The sequence below is a fragment of the Tachypleus tridentatus genome, chromosome 10 (assembly GCF_004210375.1).
Source record: "Tachypleus tridentatus isolate NWPU-2018 chromosome 10, ASM421037v1, whole genome shotgun sequence".
Lineage (NCBI taxonomy): Eukaryota > Metazoa > Arthropoda > Merostomata > Xiphosura > Limulidae > Tachypleus > Tachypleus tridentatus.
The window spans coordinates 120,087,653-120,108,922 of NC_134834.1; the positions used below are offsets into that span (position 1 = coordinate 120,087,653).

The window sequence follows — 21,270 nt, forward strand, 5'->3', positions numbered from 1 at the left end:
ATTCAAGACCAATGTGGTGTGTTAGGGTTAGACCCCTCAACCACTAGGATCCTCTCCTCCCCTTCACGGGTCGCCACACACTGCAAACACGTGGGTGGATGTTTAGATCCCAGAGGAGGTAACCAGAAAGAACAGAGCCTTCCCTGGGAGGTCTCCTCACCACGTACAAGAATCCACACCGAAGGGGGAGTATACAGAGAATGGTGCAAAGAACATCCAGTAAGTGGCAGTTCTGTGGGTAAAAACACCTTGTTAATGAGAGAGGTCAGAGGAGAATGGCCAGACTCATTCAAGCTGACAGGAAGGCCACAGATACTCAAATAACCATTCTTTACAACAGTGGTGTACAGAAGGACATCTCTGAACCTACAACACGTCAAACCTTGAAGTGAATGGGCCACAGCAGCAGAAGAACACACTGGGTTTCACTCCTATCAACTGAGAACAGATATGTAAGTCTACAATGGATGCAGGATTGCCAAAACTGGACAATTAAAGATTGGAAAAATGTTGCCTGGTCTAATGAATCTCGATTTCTGCTGCAACAAGCAGATGATAGGATCTGAATTGGACGTAAACAGCATGAATCTATGGATGTATCCTACATTGTGCCAATGGTACAGGCTGGTGGTGTGGGGAATGTTCTATTGGCACACATTATACCCCTTAGTACCAACTGAGCATCATTTGAATTCTATAGCGTATCTGAGCACTGTTGCTAGCCATGTGCATCTCTTTATGTCTACCACAGTCCACCTGTTTTTCCAAAGGCTACTTCCAGGAGGATAATGTGCCAAGTCACAAAGCACACTTCATCTCCAGCTAATTCTATGAACATGACAGTGTCTTCAGTGTACTACAATGGCCTGCACAGTCCATAGACCTCAATACAATGGAGAGCCTTCGGAATGAAATGGAACAAGAGGTTCGCAACATGAACATGTAGCCGACAATTCTGCAGGAACTACGTGATGCTACTGAGTCAGCATGTATTAAAATCCCTAAGGAATGTTTCCAGCACCTTGTTGAATCCATGAGGTGAAGGATTCAAGCTGTTCTGGAGGCAAAAGGGGGTCCTAAGTGGTACTAGATAGGTGTACTTAATAATGTGACCACTGAGTGTATTTACCAATCAACAGAATTACACATTCAGAACTAATTACCAATCAACAGCATTAGACATCCAGAATTAATTAACTAATTACCAATCAATAACATTGCACATCCAGAACTAATTACCAATCAATAACACTGCACATCCAGAACAAAGTACCAATCAATAACACTGCACATCCAGAACTAAGTACCAATCAATAACACTGCACATCCAGAACTAATTACCAATCAATAACACTGCACATCCAGAACTAATTACCAATCAATAACACTGCACATGCAGAACTAATTACAAATCAATAACACTGCACATGCAGAACTAATTACAAATCAATAACACTGCACATGCAGAACTAATTACAAATCAATAACACTGCACATGCAGAACTAATTACCAATCAATAACACTGCACATCCAGAACTAAGTACCAATCAATAACACTGCACATGCAGAACTAATTACAAATCAATAACACTGCACATGCAGAACTAATTACGAATCAATAACACTGCACATGCAGAAATAATTACCAATCAATAACACTGCACATGCAGAACTAATTACCAATCAATAATGTAACTGAGACACTGAGAAAAATGAACTATTCCTCCAATAAAAAATGTTTAAACTTCCCATCTGAACCTATTCAACAAATTTTAAAAAGCAGCCCTTTTATGTATTACGTCATCAGTTGTAAATTAAGCTAACCTTCAACTGTCAGAACTTTTATTTCTTACTTTAATGTGAGAGATGAACATGAGATGCACTAGTTGCATAAAGTGTTATTCAATTATCACAAACTTAACAAACATTTATAAAACTGTAATGAGAGTAATGTTTTACGTCACTCACCTCTCTCATCTTGAAAAATGCTGCTCCAGTTAACAAGCTGTCACTTCCAGCTTGATGCTGAGGTCCAATTCTTTCAAGCTGTTACACAAACCGAACCATAATGTAAAACCTTCAAACATATTATTTTGATGTTTTTTGAGCCATTCAAATCTAACAGACAGGGTTTAGTAAATTGTTACAACATAGAGAAACAGGACAAGATAACAACTCCAGATACATAAATTCTTCTGTAGAGAAATAGCACAAGACGACAACCCTAGATACATAAACCTCCATCTGTACAAAAAGAGTACAAAACAACTACCCTAGATATATTAACTTGCAAAACAACAACCCTAGATATATAAACTTACAAAACAGATACCACAGATAAATTACTTGCATCTAAAAACCTTAAAGCATATTTTCACAAAATAAAACATTACAATCTCTCAATATTATGCTGCACCATCTCTTATAAACACTTTTTTACCTCTAACTGGTCTGCAACTTCCTGAAGACCCCCTTTCAAATTTTTACAGCTTTTCATCAGGTATTTGACATCGTAGATTGTGGGGAAATAAATGCGTAGTAGTTCAAAAAATTCTGACTCCTCTGTTGGTAAATTCTGGTCTGTAAGTATCTTCAGTAAATAACCAAAGTCATAACCACTGTAACAAATGTAAATAACACATATATTATTAAACATACTTTTATGCAAAGGTTTTCTTAAAACTTAATCTATTGAAATGTACCTTAGTGTACATGACCTTCCAACATTACATGTGATATTACTAGAAAACAGAAAGTTTAGTTTCCTTGAACATTTCATGATAGCCATAACCTTCTTAACACAGTACTATTTCATCTTTAAGAAACTAACAGCTGTTTTATGTTACCTATGAAAGGATATCCACTTGACATTTTCTGACAGCACAACTCCAGATGTCATCAACAACTGGGCAAACTCATAAGGGTCAATCCCCTCTTCATCATGCTTGTGGAACTGAATTCCAGAATTGGTTAAAAGGTCAATTGAGTCCTGAGCATACATGTCCTCACTATTCAAAACAAACAGAACTGTTACAGAAGACAATGTTATCAGTAATCCTTGCTTTTCTACACAAATCAGTACGTTACACTGATTAATACTCCAGTGACACGACAAGACAGTAAATACTCCAGTGACACGACAAGACAGTTAATACTCCAGTCACACGACAAGACAGTTAATACTCCAGTGACACGACAAGACAGTTAATACTCCAGTGACACGACAAGACAGTTAATACTCCAGTCACACGACAAGACAGTTAATACTCCAGTCACACGACAAGACAGTTAATACTCCAGTGACACGACAAGATAGTTAATACTCCAGTGACACGACAAGATAGTTAATACTCCAGTGACACGACAAGATAGTTAATACTCCAGTCACACGACAAGAAAGTTAATACTCCAGTGACACAACAAGACAGTTAATACTCCAGTCACACAACAAGATAGTTAATAATCCAGTCACACAACAAGATAGTTAATACTCCAGTGACACAAAAAGATAGTTAATACTCCAGTGACACAACAAGGTAGGTAATATTTCAGTGACACAACAAGATAGTTAATACTCCAGTGACACAACAAGATAGTTAATACTCCAGTGACATGGTAACTAATACTTCAGTAGGAGCATGGCTTCATGTCATACAGGATGTAGTTTATATAATACAATATAGTTAGGCTACAATTAAATTTGATAGTTAATCTTTCTATTCTGAATTTGCTATCCAATTTAGTAATTTAAAATTCAAAACACTGACTTAGCTCCACAGTTACACATGTGTAATGTCTATATACAACATACAAAGTATGTAACGTCACAAGTCTAAGCCGATTAAAATTAAATTTCAAAGTAGTTGAGACAAAGTTATTTGTGAGCTTGTCTGTGAACACAAACAACTTCTGACTGGGTAACCAATGTCATGATGAATAATAACAGGATCTGAAGTGAAGAATATTTATTTTTTAGTAAGAATAAAAGGATCAGAATTGGGCCCAAATTAGCTGACATTGCAATTGACTTGACAAAGGCTCTAGCAAACCATAGTTAAACTCATTTTATGGGAATTTAAGTACCTGTGTGACAACTGCTATCAACTGCAAACTTTATAAGCACATTAGTGTATAATTTAGTAACATTGTAACCAAAACAAATAATCTAATACATCTTTACAGTTTTTGATTTCAATAAATATAATCTCTTCTTACGTCAAATTAAACTTGAAATTAAATTGCCACGTAGAAAACCCAGGTGGCATTTCCCCACGTTCATTCAAGAGAGTAAGACCGAGCTGGATTATCTTCAACAAGTCCACATTACACTTCAGAAGTTGATACTGGTAATCTGTGGTGCTGCGAAACTCACCAATAGGGCGCCACCACTCCAGGAAACTCTGTGTCCTGTTAGAGTTGTAAAAAACATATCATTACGTCTGTAAAGAAACTTTGTACAAGTTCATAAAATAACACTTGAAAAACACACTAACACATTTAAGGCACGACATGATTCATAATGTTAGAGACATTTTTAAAATAACACTTGAAAAACACACTAACACATTTAAAGCTCGACATGTTTCATAATGTTAGAGACATTTTAATTTTTTATCATTATAATGTTACAGACACTTTAAATTGTTTTGTAACAACATCAGGGACAATTTAATCAATTACCTATTAGACCAAGTAGTGTCACAAATTATTTAAATAGTATAATTATGTCTATTAACTGAAATTTGATTCCAACAGTTACTTTTATCATTCCAATAATCAACTGATATTTTACAATACTGACTCACACAAATAATCAACCAGTTGAAATTAGAATCATCAATATTTGTGATCATTTTAATTATCTAAGTGACGTAAGTATCTCATGATGACGAGAAACCCACTGGAAGTAAAACTGTATCCTCATGATGGCTGGTATGGATGTTAAAACTTTAATAATAATTATTGAAATACTGACATCAATCTTCCTTGACCCATCTTTGTAATGGCAAACATATTAACTATATATGACACTGGCAATAACCAATTATAACTGGAGACACTGTTGTTAGGATTTGTTTGTACAAAATAAGCGTGCATTATATGAAGACATAAGTGAAAGCAGTTAGAAACATGTAAAAACAGCTTCTACAAGACAGAAAAATCAAATCACAATGGATTAAGAAGTACAGACAATAATAATGTTATAGGAAACAGTATACCAATAAAAACATAATTAAAAATACTAACAGTAAAAAATTACAAATTAGGATTTTGAATTTTTTTTAGAAGTGTATAATGGTCAACAATCAAACAAAAGACAGTTTGAAAACACCAAACCTGTAACTTACTATACAAAAAATGCTGTTTAATTACTCCAATAAAAACTGTAATCTCCAATGTGTAGGACAAACCAGAACTAAATATCATAACAAAGCTGGTAATTAACCCTTTCACTACAGGCTTGGTACAATATAGAGAAGTTCATACATATTAGCAAACATTAAATGTTTGAAATACTACTTTTGATATATTACATGTGTATTAATAACACTTGGTAAATGTTTAATAATAATTACAAGTATTTTTACACCAAAAATCACATTTCTTAATGAAATACTTTTATGAGAGATTTGTTTGTGAAAATAGTGTTTTGTTACTAGTCTCAGTAGAAAGTGGTTTCATCTCATGATTAAAAAAAAATTCTTCGTCTCAAAAATCTCAAATATTGTTTGTGTAGTCTCTAAAAACCTAAAATACATTTCAAATGTTTGTTTTCAGTAAGATTTCTTATTTTATGTTATTTTCTCTATGTAGGGTCTGTCATTTAACCAACCTTGTAACCACAATAAAAAAAATAGAAAATAAATATAAATTAGTTTTTCATGGTATAATGACCACACATTATAACAACAAAATACAAATGTTTAGTCTAAGTAGCTTAAGTCTCATAACACTATATATTTATATTTATTATTTAATAACTAATGTTACATAACTTGCATTGACACAGTGCACATGTACTCACGTCATGTATCCAATAATATAAAACTGGCCTTTAGTCTTCCCAATCTTAGCTGTGTTTTAATGGACTTGTATATTTTGTAATATATAGTCACATTTTAATTATATACATATGTATATTATTACTATTTAGAAATAAATTGTTAACCTAATTTTTTTAAATATAGAATAATAAATCAAGAAGTAAACTAAATAATTATCTCTTCTCACCACAACCTTTGAACTCGGTTGTTGCTGGACACAGGTTTTTAAGCCTTTTAAAATTTTGCACATGGAAGTTATCTTTTTTTTTTTTAATGTGTTATTAAACACAGTTATTTATGATGTCACAGAATTCCACTATAATTTATTGAACTTAGTAACTAAGAGGTATTTAGATACTAAAACATATGAAACTCTGAACAAACTAAAGACACTACTTACCTTCTTGAAAACTTTGTTTCATAGAATATGGTAGCCTTTTAACAGAGTAAGATAACTGAGGAAACCTCTCTGGATACATTCTAAGCTGTTGATTGGTTATTCACGTGCCATATATTGAATTTAGTGTACATAAGGAACTGTTTTCAAAATGTGTTTTCTCAAAACAAAGCCATATCTGGCTATCTGTTGTGTCCACCGAGGGGAATAAAACCCCTGATCTTAGTGTTGTAAATCCGTAGCTTACTGCTGTACCAGTTGGGTACACCATAAATGGAAAGAATTGAACAGGGTCACAGTATTTAATTTAGTACATAAGCCATGTCTCAGCAAAATAAAAATTTATGAAGTTCTTATTTTACATTCTAGCTTGATAATATAAGTAAATTGAGCTCCTGATTTTTAGGAAACTATAGACTTAGTACAGGTCCACAATCCTGTATCTGAAGTTCTGAATTTCAAAAAGCTCCGAAAACCAAAATTTTTATCGTGGAGCTTGGAGTGAATTACTGTTCATTTGAGGCTGTGTATATTTATGTTTTATGGAATGTTTTGTTAGAAATGTTTTAGATAACATATAGTCTGTAATTATCCCACTATTTATCAGTATATTACTTTATAAATATACTGTAGTAGTAGTTGTAGTCTTTGTCTAATCCACTTAGTATCAGTATTAATATGTTTTTGTTGGAAATGTTTTAGATAATGTATGGTTTGTAATTATCCCACTATTTATCAGTATATTACTTTATAAATACACTGTAGTAGTAGTAATAGTGTTTATATAATCCACATAGTGAGTATTAATATGTTTTTGTTGGAAATGTTTTAGATAATGTATGGTTTGTAATTATCCCACTATTCATCAGTATATTACTTTATAAATATACTGTAGTAGTAGTTGTAGTCTTTATCTAATCCACTTAGTGTCAGAATTAATATGTTTTTGTTGGAAATGTTTTAGATAATGTATGGTTTGTAATTATCCCACTATTTATCAGTATATTACTTTATAAATATACTGTAGTAGTAGTTGTAGTCTTTATCTAATCCACTTAGTGTCGGTATTAATGTTTTTGTTCGAAATGTTTTAGATAATGTATGGTTTGTAATTATCCCACTATTTATCAGTATATTACTTTATAAATATACTGTATTAGTAGTTGTAGTCTTTATCTAATCCACTTAGTGAGTATTAATATGTTTTTGTTGGAAATGTTTTAGATAATGTATGGTTTGTAATTATCCCACTATTCATCAGTATATTACTTTATAAATATACTGTAGTAGTAGTTGTAGTCTTTATCTAATCCACTTAGTGTCAGAATTAATATGTTTTTGTTGGAAATGTTTTAGATAATGTATGGTTTGTAATTATCCCACTATTTATCAGTATATTACTTTATAAATATACTGTAGTAGTAGTTGTAGTCTTTATCTAATCCACTTAGTGAGAATTAATATGTTTTTGTTGGAAATGTTTTAGATAATGTATGGTTTGTAATTATCCCACTATTTATCAGTATATTACTTTATAAATATACTGTAGTAGTAGTTGTAGTCTTTATCTAATCCACTTAGTGTGAGTATTAACATGTTTTTGTTGGAAGTGTTTTAGATAATGTATGGTTTGTAATTATCCCACTATTCATCAGTATATTACTTTATAAATATACTGTAGTAGTAGTTGTAGTCTTTATCTAATCCACTTAGTGTCAGAATTAATATGTTTTGTTGGAAATGTTTTAGATAATGTATGGTTTGTAATTATCCCACTATTTATCAGTATATTACTTTATAAATATACTGTAGTAGTAGTTGTAGTCTTTATCTAATCCACTTAGTGAGAATTAATATGTTTTTGTTGGAAATGTTTTAGATAATGTATGGTTTGTAATTATCCCACTATTTATCAGTATATTACTTTATAAATATACTGTAGTAGTAGTTGTAGTCTTTATCTAATCCACTTAGTGTGAGTATTAACATGTTTTTGTTGGAAATGTTTTAGATAATGTATGGTTTGTAATTATCCCACTATTCATCAGTATATTACTTTATAAATATACTGTAGTAGTAGTTGTAGTCTTTATCTAATCCACTTAGTGAGTATTAATATGTTTTTGTTGGAAATGTTTTAGATAATGTATGGTTTATAATTATCCCACTATTTATCAGTATATTACTTTATAAATATACTGTAGTAGTAGTTGTAGTCTTCATCTAATCCACTTAGTGTCAGAATTAATATGTTTTTGTTGGAAATGTTTTAGATAATGTATGGTTTGTAATTATCCCACTATTTATCAGTATATTACTTTATAAATACACTGTAGTAGTAGTAATAGTGTTTATATAATCCACATAGTGAGTATTAATATGTTTTTGTTGGAAATGTTTTAGATAATGTATGGTTTGTAATTATCCCACTATTTATCAGTATATTACTTTATAAATACACTGTAGTAGTAGTTGTAGTCTTTATCTAATCCACTTAGTGTCAGAATTAATATGTTTTTGTTGGAAATGTTTTAGATAATGTATGGTTTGTAATTATCCCACTATTTATCAGTATATTACTTTATAAATATACTGTAGTAGTAGTTGTAGTCTTTATCTAATCCACTTAGTGTCAGAATTAATATGTTTTTGTTGGAAATGTTTTAGATAATGTATGGTTTGTAATTATCCCACTATTTATCAGTATATTACTTTATAAATATACTGTAGTAGTAGTTGTAGTCTTCATCTAATCCACTTAGTATCAGTATTAATATGTTTTTGTTGGAAATGTTTTAGATAACATATAGTCTGTAATTATCCCACTATTTATCAGTATATTACTTTATAAATATACTGTAGTAGTAGTTGTAGTCTTTATCTAATCCACTTAGTGTCAGAATTAATATGTTTTTTTGTTGGAAATGTTTTAGATAATGTATGGTTTGTAATTATCCCACTATTTATCAGTATATTACTTTATAAATATACTGTAGTAGTAGTTGTAGTCTTCATCTAATCCACTTAGTATCAGTATTAATATGTTTTTGTTGGAAATGTTTTAGATAACATATAGTCTGTAATTATCCCACTATTTATCAGTATATTACTTTATAAATATACTGTAGTAGTAGTTGTAGTCTTTATCTAATCCACTTAGTGTGAGTATTAACATGTTTTTGTTGGAAATGTTTTAGATAATGTATGGTTTGTAATTATCCCACTATTCATCAGTATATTACTTTATAAATATACTGTAGTAGTAGTTGTAGTCTTTATCTAATCCACTTAGTGAGTATTAATATGTTTTTGTTGGAAATGTTTTAGATAATGTATGGTTTATAATTATCCCACTATTTATCAGTATATTACTTTATAAATATACTGTAGTAGTAGTTGTAGTCTTCATCTAATCCACTTAGTGTCAGAATTAATATGTTTTTGTTGGAAATGTTTTAGATAATGTATGGTTTGTAATTATCCCACTATTTATCAGTATATTACTTTATAAATACACTGTAGTAGTAGTAATAGTGTTTATATAATCCACATAGTGAGTATTAATATGTTTTTGTTGGAAATGTTTTAGATAATGTATGGTTTGTAATTATCCCACTATTTATCAGTATATTACTTTATAAATACACTGTAGTAGTAGTTGTAGTCTTTATCTAATCCACTTAGTGTGAGTATTAATATGTTTTTGTTGGAAATGTTTTAGATAATGTATTGTCTGTAATTATCCCACTATTTATCAGTATATTACTTTATAAATATACTGTAGTAGTAGTTGTAGTCTTTATCTAATCCACTTAGTGTCAGAATTAATATGTTTTTGTTGGAAATGTTTTAGATAATGTATTGTCTGTAATTATCCCACTATTTATCAGTATATTACTTTATAAATATACTGTAGTAGTAGTTGTAGTCTTTATCTAATCCACTTAGTGTCAGAATTAATATGTTTTTGTTGGAAATGTTTTAGATAATGTATTGTCTGTAATTATCCCACTATTTATCAGTATATTACTTTATAAATATACTGTAGTAGTAGTTGTAGTCTTTATCTAATCCACTTAGTGTCAGAATTAATATGTTTTTGTTGGAAATGTTTTAGATAATGTATGGTTTGTAATTATCCCACTATTTATCAGTATATTACTTTATAAATATACTGTAGTAGTAGTTGTAGTCTTTATCTAATCCACTTAGTGAGTATTAATATGTTTTTGTTGGAAATGTTTTAGATAATGTATGGTCTGTAATTATCCCACTATTTATCAGTATATTACTTTATAAATATACTGTAGTAGTAGTTGTAGTCTTTATCTAATCCACTTAGTGTCAGTATTAATATGTTTTTGTTAGAAATGTTTTAGATAATGTATGGTCTGTAATTATCCCACTATTTATCAGTATATTACTTTATAAATATACTGTAGTAGTAGTTGTAGTCTTTATCTAATCCACTTAGTGTCAGTATTAATATGTTTTGTTAGAAATGTTTTAGATAATGTATGGTCTGTAATTATCCCACTATTTATCAGTATATTACTTTATAAATATACTGTAGTAGTAGTTGTAGTCTTTATCTAATCCACTTAGTGAGAATTAATATGTTTTTGTAGGAAATGTTTTAGATAATGTATGGTTTGTAATTATCCCACTATTCATCAGTATATTACTTTATAAATATACTGTAGTAGTAGTCTTTATCTAATCCACTTAGTGTCGGTATTAATATGTTTTTGTTCGAAATGTTTTAGATAATGTATGGTCTGTAATTATCCCACTATTTATCAGTATATTACTTTATAAATACACTGTATTAGTAGTTGTAGTCTTTATCTAATCCACTTAGTGTCGGTATTAATATGTTTTTGTTGGAAATGTTTTAAATAATGTATTGTCTGTAATTATCCCACAATTTATCAGTATATTACTTTATAAATATACTGTATTAGTAGTCGTAGTCTTTATCTAATCCACTTAGTGAGTATTAATATGTTTTTCTTAGAAATGTTTTAGATAACATATAGTCTGTAATTATCCCACTATTTATCAGTATATTACTTTATAAATATACTGTAGTAGTAGTTGTAGTCTTTATCTAATCCACTTAGTGTGAGTATTAACATGTTTTTGTTGGAAATGTTTTAGATAATGTATGGTTTGTAATTATCCCACTATTTATCAGTATATTACTTTATAAATATACTGTAGTAGTAGTTGTAGTCTTTATCTCATCCACTTAGTGTCACTATTAATATGTTATTGTTAAAAATGTTTTATATAATGTATGGTCTGTAATTATCCCACAATTTATCAGTATATTACTTGATAAATATACTGTAGTAGTAGTTGTAGTCTTTATCTAATCCACTTAGTGTGAGTATTAATATGTTTTTGTTGCAGTATTAATGTTTGATTATGGGGTGCTGCTCTAAACCCTATGGGGGTGATACATTTCTTCTAAAATCTGAAAAATTCCTAATTTCGAAACACAATTAGCCCCAAGGGATTTAGAAGAGGAATTGCAGACCTGTATTTTGACAACAAAAACATCTAATCTTAAACAGTTCTGCATTCAACATACCACATGACTCACTAAAATTTATGTTATTTTAATATTTACTTTTAAATTAAGAAATTAACTCATATATGATATTAAAGTTTGAATTATAATCTACAATTTGATTCAAAACTTATTGACATAAATTTATAAAATAGAAGTTTAATAAAATTTTGAATGCAAGTCATCAAGCATGATAACATGGCCTTTGACCTGTGACCCATCGAGAAAGGGTTAATCAGTGATCAAATTATCCACTTCTAACAATATGTTACTTAGTTACATAAATGGCTTGAGATTATTTTGCTGTTTTCTTGTCTATTTTGGTGTCAGAAGTACTATCCAATGTTCATTAACTTACTTCAATCAGAATGAAGAAAGTATAGAAATTTTAAATACATAACTAAAACAGACTTATAATACTAACCATGAAGAATCATCAAGGAAACATCTTATGATTATGAAAAACTATATAATATTTATATAAATAATACTCTTCTAATACAATAACTTTTAATGGTTCATAAACTTCTGAAATTAACAACACTATGAGATGGTTATATATAATTTATTAATTTATTGGGACAATAACTGTTAATGTAAATTATCTAAAGAATCCTCACCATGGCAACATAGTTGTACTTTTGGATGACCTGTCGAATAACCTTGAATTCATCTTCCAAATTGCAGGCCCACACGTCACGAATACCACAAGCTGCATTGGAAAAACGTGGGTCAGGACTTTCTTGGTTTACGTGGTCAGGAACAGTTGCTGGTCCTGATGGAACTGGCATTGTTCCGATGTGTAATTCCTTATAACACCCTCAGAGTAGATATATCATGATCACGTTCCAAACTTCACACTCGAGGCTCGTTACAAATTGGACCTTTCGTCTTGGCACTTCTTCATATACACACTAATTAGGTTTTGTAGATGCACAACCTATAAAACATAATACGTATGATATAACAAACATGTTCAGACTAGTTACTGACATGAAACACTTATGTTGGTATTAATTTCTCAAACTGCTCTGAAAGTCTGTTGTTTCAAAAACTTTAACCCTAGTATTGTGCCAACCCTAATTACTTATGGAAGTAATTATATGTTATCATCCTAACACTTAACCTCTTTAATTATTTACTGCATAAATTAAACATTTGTTTAGTAATTATTTACAGTATTTAGATCTGAAAAAATACAGTATGCATATATCACAGAACTTTTGTTTAATATATATGGTCAGGTTCACATACCTACTGTATAAATGAGTCAGTCAGTAAGAAATTAAATTATCTAATTCTACTTTCCAACTACCACAACAATAAGAGGGGTGTATTATACACTGTATCTTTTTTAAAGATACATCACAACTACATATTTCAACTTTACGATTTTTTCACTGGCTGGTGCTCTATAGTTACAACACTTCCTAACTTATACCAAGAGTTGGAACACCTTGTAACACTTCATTCTCATATTTTATTTAACAACTGGAAGTTTACTGTAAATGTACTTCTTGTTGGGTTTTACAATTCAAAAAATTTACTTACTGAAAGTAAAATCACAAGAACAAATCCAACAAATAAAATTAATTAATGAACATCATAAACTGTATTAACATTCTAAAGAATACATTTCTTTTAACATGAAATACATCAGAAATTTAAAAAAACAAACAGGTATATTTAAAAAATCATAAATATTTTTTAACGATACAAAACAAACACTTTTCAACTGAGAAACACCAATTTTAGGAACAGTAGACAAATTAAATATTTTCAAAATATTCTACTCAAAGATAAAAGAAACCTAAATTGTAACTATGATATTGAGAACAAAGTGAATTCATCTCAGTCAACACTCGCATTATGATTACAATATACTGATAACTGAAGTAATGTAACAATTAATATGTTCTAACAACAATATACTGATGACTGAAGTAATGTAACAATTAATATGTTCTAAATACAATATACTGATGACTGAAGTAATGTAACAATTAAAATGTTCTAAATACAATATACTGATGACTGAAGTAATGTAACAATTAATATGTTCTAAGTACAATATACTGATGACTGAAGTAATGTAACAATTAAAACTTCCATTCTAACTACAATATACTGAGGACTGAAGTAATGTAACAGTTAATATGTTCTAACAACAATATACTGATGACTGAAGTAATGTAACAATTAATATGTTCTAAATACAATATACTGATGACTGAAGTAATGTAACAATTAAAATGTTCTAAATACAATATACTGATGACTGAAGTAATGTAACAATTAATATGTTCTAAGTACAATATACTGATGACTGAAGTAATGTAACGATTAAAACTTCCATTCTAACTACAATATACTGAGGACTGAAGTAATGTAACAGTTAATATGTTCTAAATACAATATACTGATGACTAAAGTAATGTAACAATTAATATGTTCTAAGTACAATATACTGAGGACTGAAGTAATGTAACAGTTAAAACTTCCATTCTAACTACAATATACTGAGGACTGAAGTAATGTAACAATTAAAACTTCCATTCTAACTACAATATACTGAGGACTGAAGTAATGTAACAATTAAAACTTCCATTCTAACTACAATATACTGAGGACTGAAGTAATGTAACAATTAAAACTTCCATTCTAACTACAATATACTGAGGACTGAAGTAATGTAACAATTAAAACTTCCATTCTAACTACAATATACTGAGGACTGAAGTAATGTAACAGTTAAAACTTCCATTCTAACTACAATATACTGAGGACTGAAGTAATGTAACAGTTAAAACTTCCATTCTAACTACAATATACTGAGGACTGAAGTAATGTAACAATTAAAACTTCCATTCTAACTACAATATACTGAGGACTGAAGTAATGTAACAGTTAATATGTTCTAAATACAATATACTGATGACTGAAGTAATGTAACAATTAAAACTTCCATTCTAACTACAATATACTGAGGACTGAAGTAATGTAACAATTAAAACTTCCATTCTAACTACAATATACTGAGGACTGAAGTAATGTAACAATTAAAACTTCCATTCTAACTACAATATACTGAGGACTGAGGACTGAAGTAATGTAACAATTAAAACTTCCATTCTAACTACAATATACTGAGGACTGAAGTAATGTAACAATTAAAACTTCCATTCTGACTACAATATACTGAGGACTGAAGTAATGTAACAGTTAAAACTTACACCACAAATGACTGTAACTTTTAAAATCCTTACTGAGATATTTACAACTGAAGTAACTTTTAAGTTACACTCAATTCTTCTTGGATATAAACAGTTTTCAATTAATATTTCATGACACCAAAGTTGGAACTAATGTCCTATTAGAGTGAAAATACAAGTTATACAGGGTGCTGAGACCTTCACTTTCTGGGAATGTACACTCCTGTTTACTTTCTTCAAACATCAAGATACAAGTGTGTTTCTGCCAACAGATGCACCAGAACCAGGGAGAAAGGGGTGTTAAACCCTTACTTTCATAATCTGGACACTCAAAAGTACTGAAACAAGATGGTGTGATAAAGATACTGTTGTGTTGAAAACAGATAGTATAGATGTATACTTTGTATAACTGGTTGGTGCTGAACTGAAGCATTTCATAGTGTTTTATTTATCAAAACCTACACAATAAGCAGTTACAACTACTACCAATGTTTATAATAAGTTTATCAAAACCTACACAATTAACAGTTACAACTACTACCAATGTTTACAATAAATAAATCAAAACATACACAATTACCAGTTACAACTACTACCAATGTTTATAATAAATAAATAAAAATATAACCAATTAGCAGTTCCAACTACTACCAATGTTTATAATAAGTAAATCAAAACATACACAATTAACAGTTACAACTACTACCAATGTTTACAATAAATAAATCAAAACATACACAATTAACAGTTACAACTACTACCAATGTTTATAATAAGTAAATCAAAACATACACAATTAACAGTTACAACTACTACCAATGTTTATAATAAGTAAATCAAAACATACACAATTAACAGTTACAACTACTACCAATGTTTACAAGTTTATTAAAACCTACACAATTAACAGTAACAACTACTACCAATGTTTATAAGCAAATCCCAATATAACCATTTAACAGATACAACTACTACAAGTGAATAACTAAACCACAGAAACATTTTGCTTTATAAAACTACAACTGATTTAGAAACAGTACTACTTAAGAAAAATATATATGCAAAAGAGTATATTAAACATGTTGGAATTCAAATAATTTCATTACTAACTTCTAGTACTGGATGCACTTGTATTATAGTTTCTAAGAAAGTTTTTAACCACCATCTGTTATAGCTCCACTTCTACTTGAATACAATATTATACAACTTAGCTTTATTAGGAGTAAACCTTGCATAATTGTTTACATTGAAGATATTCATGTACATTTTGTATGACTTTGATCAAGTGGTACATAAAAACACATTTCTGTGTGTGCAGCAGGTAGGTTAGCCCACAGTATCCAAAATCAGTTTAAGAGAAGAAAACCGAGGGCTGTTACTAACAGAGCTCATATTAACGTTACAGATACGTCATCTCTGGGCTAGTGTTGAGAACTCTTGTTTGTTTGTTTTTTGAATTTCCCACAAAGCTACTCGAGGGCTATCTGTGCTTGCCATCCCTAATTTAGTAGTGTAAGACTAAAGGGAAAGCAGCTAGTCATCACCACCCACCGCCAACTCTTGGGCTACTCTTTTACCAACAAATAGTGGGATTGACCATCACATTATAATGCCCCCACAGCTGAAAGGGTGAGCAAGTTTGGCGCAACGGGTATTCAAACCCGCGACCATCAGATTACGAGTCGCACGCCTTAACAAGCTTGGCCATGCCGGGCCACTTGAAAACTCTTATTAAATTGTTTTAAGTATCATAAAGTAATGCATGTGATTCATCAGAATTTAAAAGTACAACAGGAAGGACCACCATCTTAACAGATACTGGTTTTTCATTGGTCACTTTTAAACAACATGACATTTTTAGTGGTACAAACATGCAATTTTAGGTTGATTTTACAAAAATAAAGAAAATTCAAGTCGAGGATATAATTATCATACAGGTCATTTATTAGGACTCATTTGAAACACTGTTTAGGTTTGGACTACTTGCATTAAAAATCACAATGAATTGTCAGATAAGGTTCAGAGGCTACTAATAAGATTAAAAATAGAAAGATTGCTAAACAAGGATAGGACGAGAACTATATATTTATTTTCTCTTGAAAAAAAAAGCATTAGAAGAGATCTTATTGGCGTGTTTAAGTCTGTTAACCCTTTTACGATGGGTCACAAGTCAAAGGTCGTGCATTCAAAATTTTATTACCTATTATTTTATGAATTTATGTCAGCACGATTTGAATAAAATTGTAGATAATTCAAACTTTAATATTATATATCAGTTAATTTCCGAGTTTAAAAGTAAATAATAAAATAACACACCAAAATATCAGTTTTTTTGCAATTCATGAGGTATGTTGAATGCAGCACTGTTTAAAATTAGATGTTTGCCATGTCAAAATACCAAGTTTGTAGTCTTGTATAAATGGGAAACTCAAATTTTCAATATTAACAAGCTAGAATATAAAATAAGAACTTCATATCTCTTTATTTCACTGACATATGACTTATGTACTGAATCAAACAAACTCATGTTCACCTCTTTCCATTTTTGGAAATGGTCCCTTGTGTACTTTTAATATATGGCACGTGAATAATCAATCAACAGGTTAGAATGTATCCACAGAGGTTACCTCAGTTATCTTACTCTGTTAAAAGGCTACCATATTCTATGAAACAAAGTTTTCAAGAAGGTAAGTAGTGTCTTTAGTTTGTTCAGAGTTTCATATTTTTTAGTATCTAAATACCTCTTAGTTACTAAGTTCAATAAATTATAGTAGAATTCTGTGGTATCAACATAGTTATTTATGATGTTTTGGTTGTTCAACTGCATATTAAAAAAATATATATACCTTCCATGTGCAAAATTTTAAAAGGCTTAAAAACCTATGTCCAACAACAACCGAGTTCAAAAGTTGTGGTGAGAAGAGATAATTATTTAGTTCACTTCTTGATTTATTATTCTATATTTAAAAAAATTAGGTTAACAATTTATTTCTAAATAGTAATAATATACATATATATGTAATAATAATTGAAATGAGACTGTATATTACAAAATACAAGTCCACTAAAACACAGCCAAGATAAGGAAGACTAAAGGTCAGTTTTATATTACTGGATACATAGCATGAATGCACATGCACTGTGTCAATGCAAGTTATGTAGTGTCAGGTAGGCATGACTGTAAGGTTAATATAAACATTTAGTTTTATGAGATTTAAGCTACTTAGACTAAACATTTGTAGTTTCATGTTATATGTAGTCATTCAATCATGAAAAAAACACCATTTATATTTTCTAATTTTTTTATGATGGTTATGAGGTTGGTCATCGGTCAAGTGGCAGACTCCACAGTTAGGGTAGAAAAGAACAACAAAACAAAGTATTTTCGAAAACAAATACTTGATATGTGTATAGGAGGTTTAAGAGATTATGCAAATAACATCTGAGAATTTTGGGATGAAGTATAGTTTTTAATTATAACATGGAATTACTTTGCACTCAGAATAGTAATGAAATAAACTATTTTCAGAAACAAATCTTTAATAAAAATATTTCATTAAAAATCTGAGTTTTTGTGTACAAAATACTTGTAATCTTTACTAAAGGTTTACCAAATTTTGTGAAGATATACAAGCTGTATAAAGTTATAGGGCAAATACTTAACATGTGCAAATGTGTAGACAAACTCATGTATGTTACACAAAGTCCATAGTAAAATAGTTAAGAGAATTGGTAGTGTTCATGTATCATTTTTTTTTTGGTATTTAATGGTTAAAATGGTAGGACAAGGGTATGCACAAACTATGGCAGGGTAGGAGTCATCTTCAGCTAAGACGTATTTATTTCTCTAACAGAATAACCTTTGGAATAGGTTCCCTTCAGGTGTGATGGACACAATAAATTAAAATATAAATATCAAAAACTTGGAACTTAATTGAAAGCATTTGATGAAAGAGACTTATAGCTCTTAAGATAACTGTTACTGTCTGTTGCAATCTCCATTCTTGTAGAAAAAGCATTTTTATGTTTCTCATCTTTCACTGGAAATTATTTTACCAAACTTAGAGAAAATATGAAATGAAGTACAAAGTTTCTCCCTCTTACTAAAAACCTTGTGGTGTTTACTTAGGAAGATCTAGAAATTATTCTACGAAAACTGCTGTAATAAAAAAAATTAGTATTTTGAGGAACCTTTACCTTAAATACTTAATTTAAAAAATTGTTTTTTTATATGCAATAGATCTTGAGGCTTACACTAAGGGCTTGATAAATTTCTTGAAAATATACCTAGTATGTTGAGTTATAATATATATATGGCTACAGGGTTGATTAAGATATTCTTGTAAGTTACTTAAGGTAACTTCATTATCAATTAGGCCTACTTATGACTGGTATTAACAAGTCTGTTATCCTGCCTTCAACAGAACAAATTTCATGAAATTAATGCTTATACAAATTTCCAATTTATTTTTAACAACTTCAGATTAGATATTCAACAAAATTCAGGTCCAGTGTTGCACTCCCATTAGTCATCTATCTTAATGAAGTCTGAAGAACAGAAATCTTAGTTATAAAACCAGTTTAACACATTAGATGGGAAAATTCTCTTCTCAGTGCAACTTAGCATACAAACGTTTCTTGTAAATTTTAAATATAAACTCCATTTAATAAAATCAGTTTTATTATGAAATACTAATTTATAATCTTATGATTGTCATGGTTTTTGCTTTTTAATGGTTTTATGCTGACTGGTCAATATATGTTATCTATTTAAGCATATAAATCTCCAATCATAACTTTCAAATTTACTAAACTGTATCATTACCGTTTTTGCCAGTAGTGGTCTGTATCATGTAGAAGCTACATGAACTATTACTAAAGATAGTATTATTAATATAAACAATATAATAACTAATGTTTAGATCAAAATACAATATTTAAGCAAATTACAGCAAAGCCAATAATATCAAAAACGATAAGGCAGAGTTGAAACTTGTTTTAGAAAAACCCAAATGAACTGATTAAATAAGCACTTTAGAGTTTAAGACATCATATGCCCATGAGTCATGCTAATACGCATGCTAAGGTCATATGTCACAAGTATAATTAATTATAATCAGTTCTATCACCTACAAAAAAGCATTCACACCATAACGATGTTTTCCAATCAAGTTCCATTTACAATTTAAAATTGAAGTAAAATGATTTAGTGATTTTACAATCACAAAAATAAATTAAAATAAAAAACCATCACATATGATTTTTATACTTAGCATCACTGCAAATATCAAGCTGAACTAAATTGTCATTTTGTAGGCCTATATATTGTAACTTAAGTTATATGTGCTGTAGTTCTTTCTTTTCAGAGTGAATCAAATACAAAATTATTTATAAGTTTAACAACCGAAAATGATTTGAATTTTGAAAAGGCTATGTCAATTTGTCAGAAATCTTAAGAAAACATGAGTAATACGGTCTAGGTTTAAACTTCTTTGCATATGTTCCATAAAAACTAAAAGCGAAATAGAAAAAATAACTCACTTTCCACCTAACTCAATCTTACAATTACCCTACGTCCTCTTTAACACCACTTACAGTTAAGCCTAAAATATAAAAATTTGATTAAATATGCAGCCCCCTGTTGAAAATGTAAAACTTGAGATTGTATGTATAAAGGTGAATAAAAAAAGCAAAACACCAACAAAGAACTGAATTACACCTGTGTCAAGAACGCGCAAACAAAAAAAATAATTTTGATAGATAAATTACAACTTTATTACTGTAAGTTTGTATCTGTTATTTTTTATTATTTTTATGATATATCAATATTGTTAACATCAGGTTGCTGAAGGAAGCTAAGGCCTGGCATGGCCTAGCGCGTTAAGGCGTGCGCTTCGTAATCTGAGGGTCGCGGGTTCGCGCCCGAGTCGCGCCAAACATGCTCGCCCTCCCAGCCGTGGAGGCGTTATAATGTTACGGTCAATCCCACTATTCGTTGGTAAAAGAGTAGCCCAAGAGTTGGCGGTGGGTGGTGATGACTA

The 21,270-nt window shown here is 30.1% G+C and overlaps 1 pseudogene across 1 annotated transcript in view; it reads right to left on the minus strand.

The window, feature by feature from the left end:
- LOC143230190 (CCR4-NOT transcription complex subunit 7-like) overlaps positions 1–20,916 on the minus strand; it is a 28,479-nt pseudogene extending 7,563 nt beyond the window's left edge. Inside the window, exons 1-6 of the transcript XR_013016275.1 lie at positions 20,771–20,916; positions 12,638–12,957; positions 4,217–4,408; positions 2,848–3,009; positions 2,442–2,619; positions 1,970–2,047 (exon numbers count right to left, since the gene is read on the minus strand). The product of XR_013016275.1 is annotated as a CCR4-NOT transcription complex subunit 7-like (transcript). The remainder of the gene's footprint in view (positions 1–1,969; positions 2,048–2,441; positions 2,620–2,847; positions 3,010–4,216; positions 4,409–12,637; positions 12,958–20,770) is intronic.
- Between the last annotated feature and the right edge of the window lie 354 nt (positions 20,917–21,270).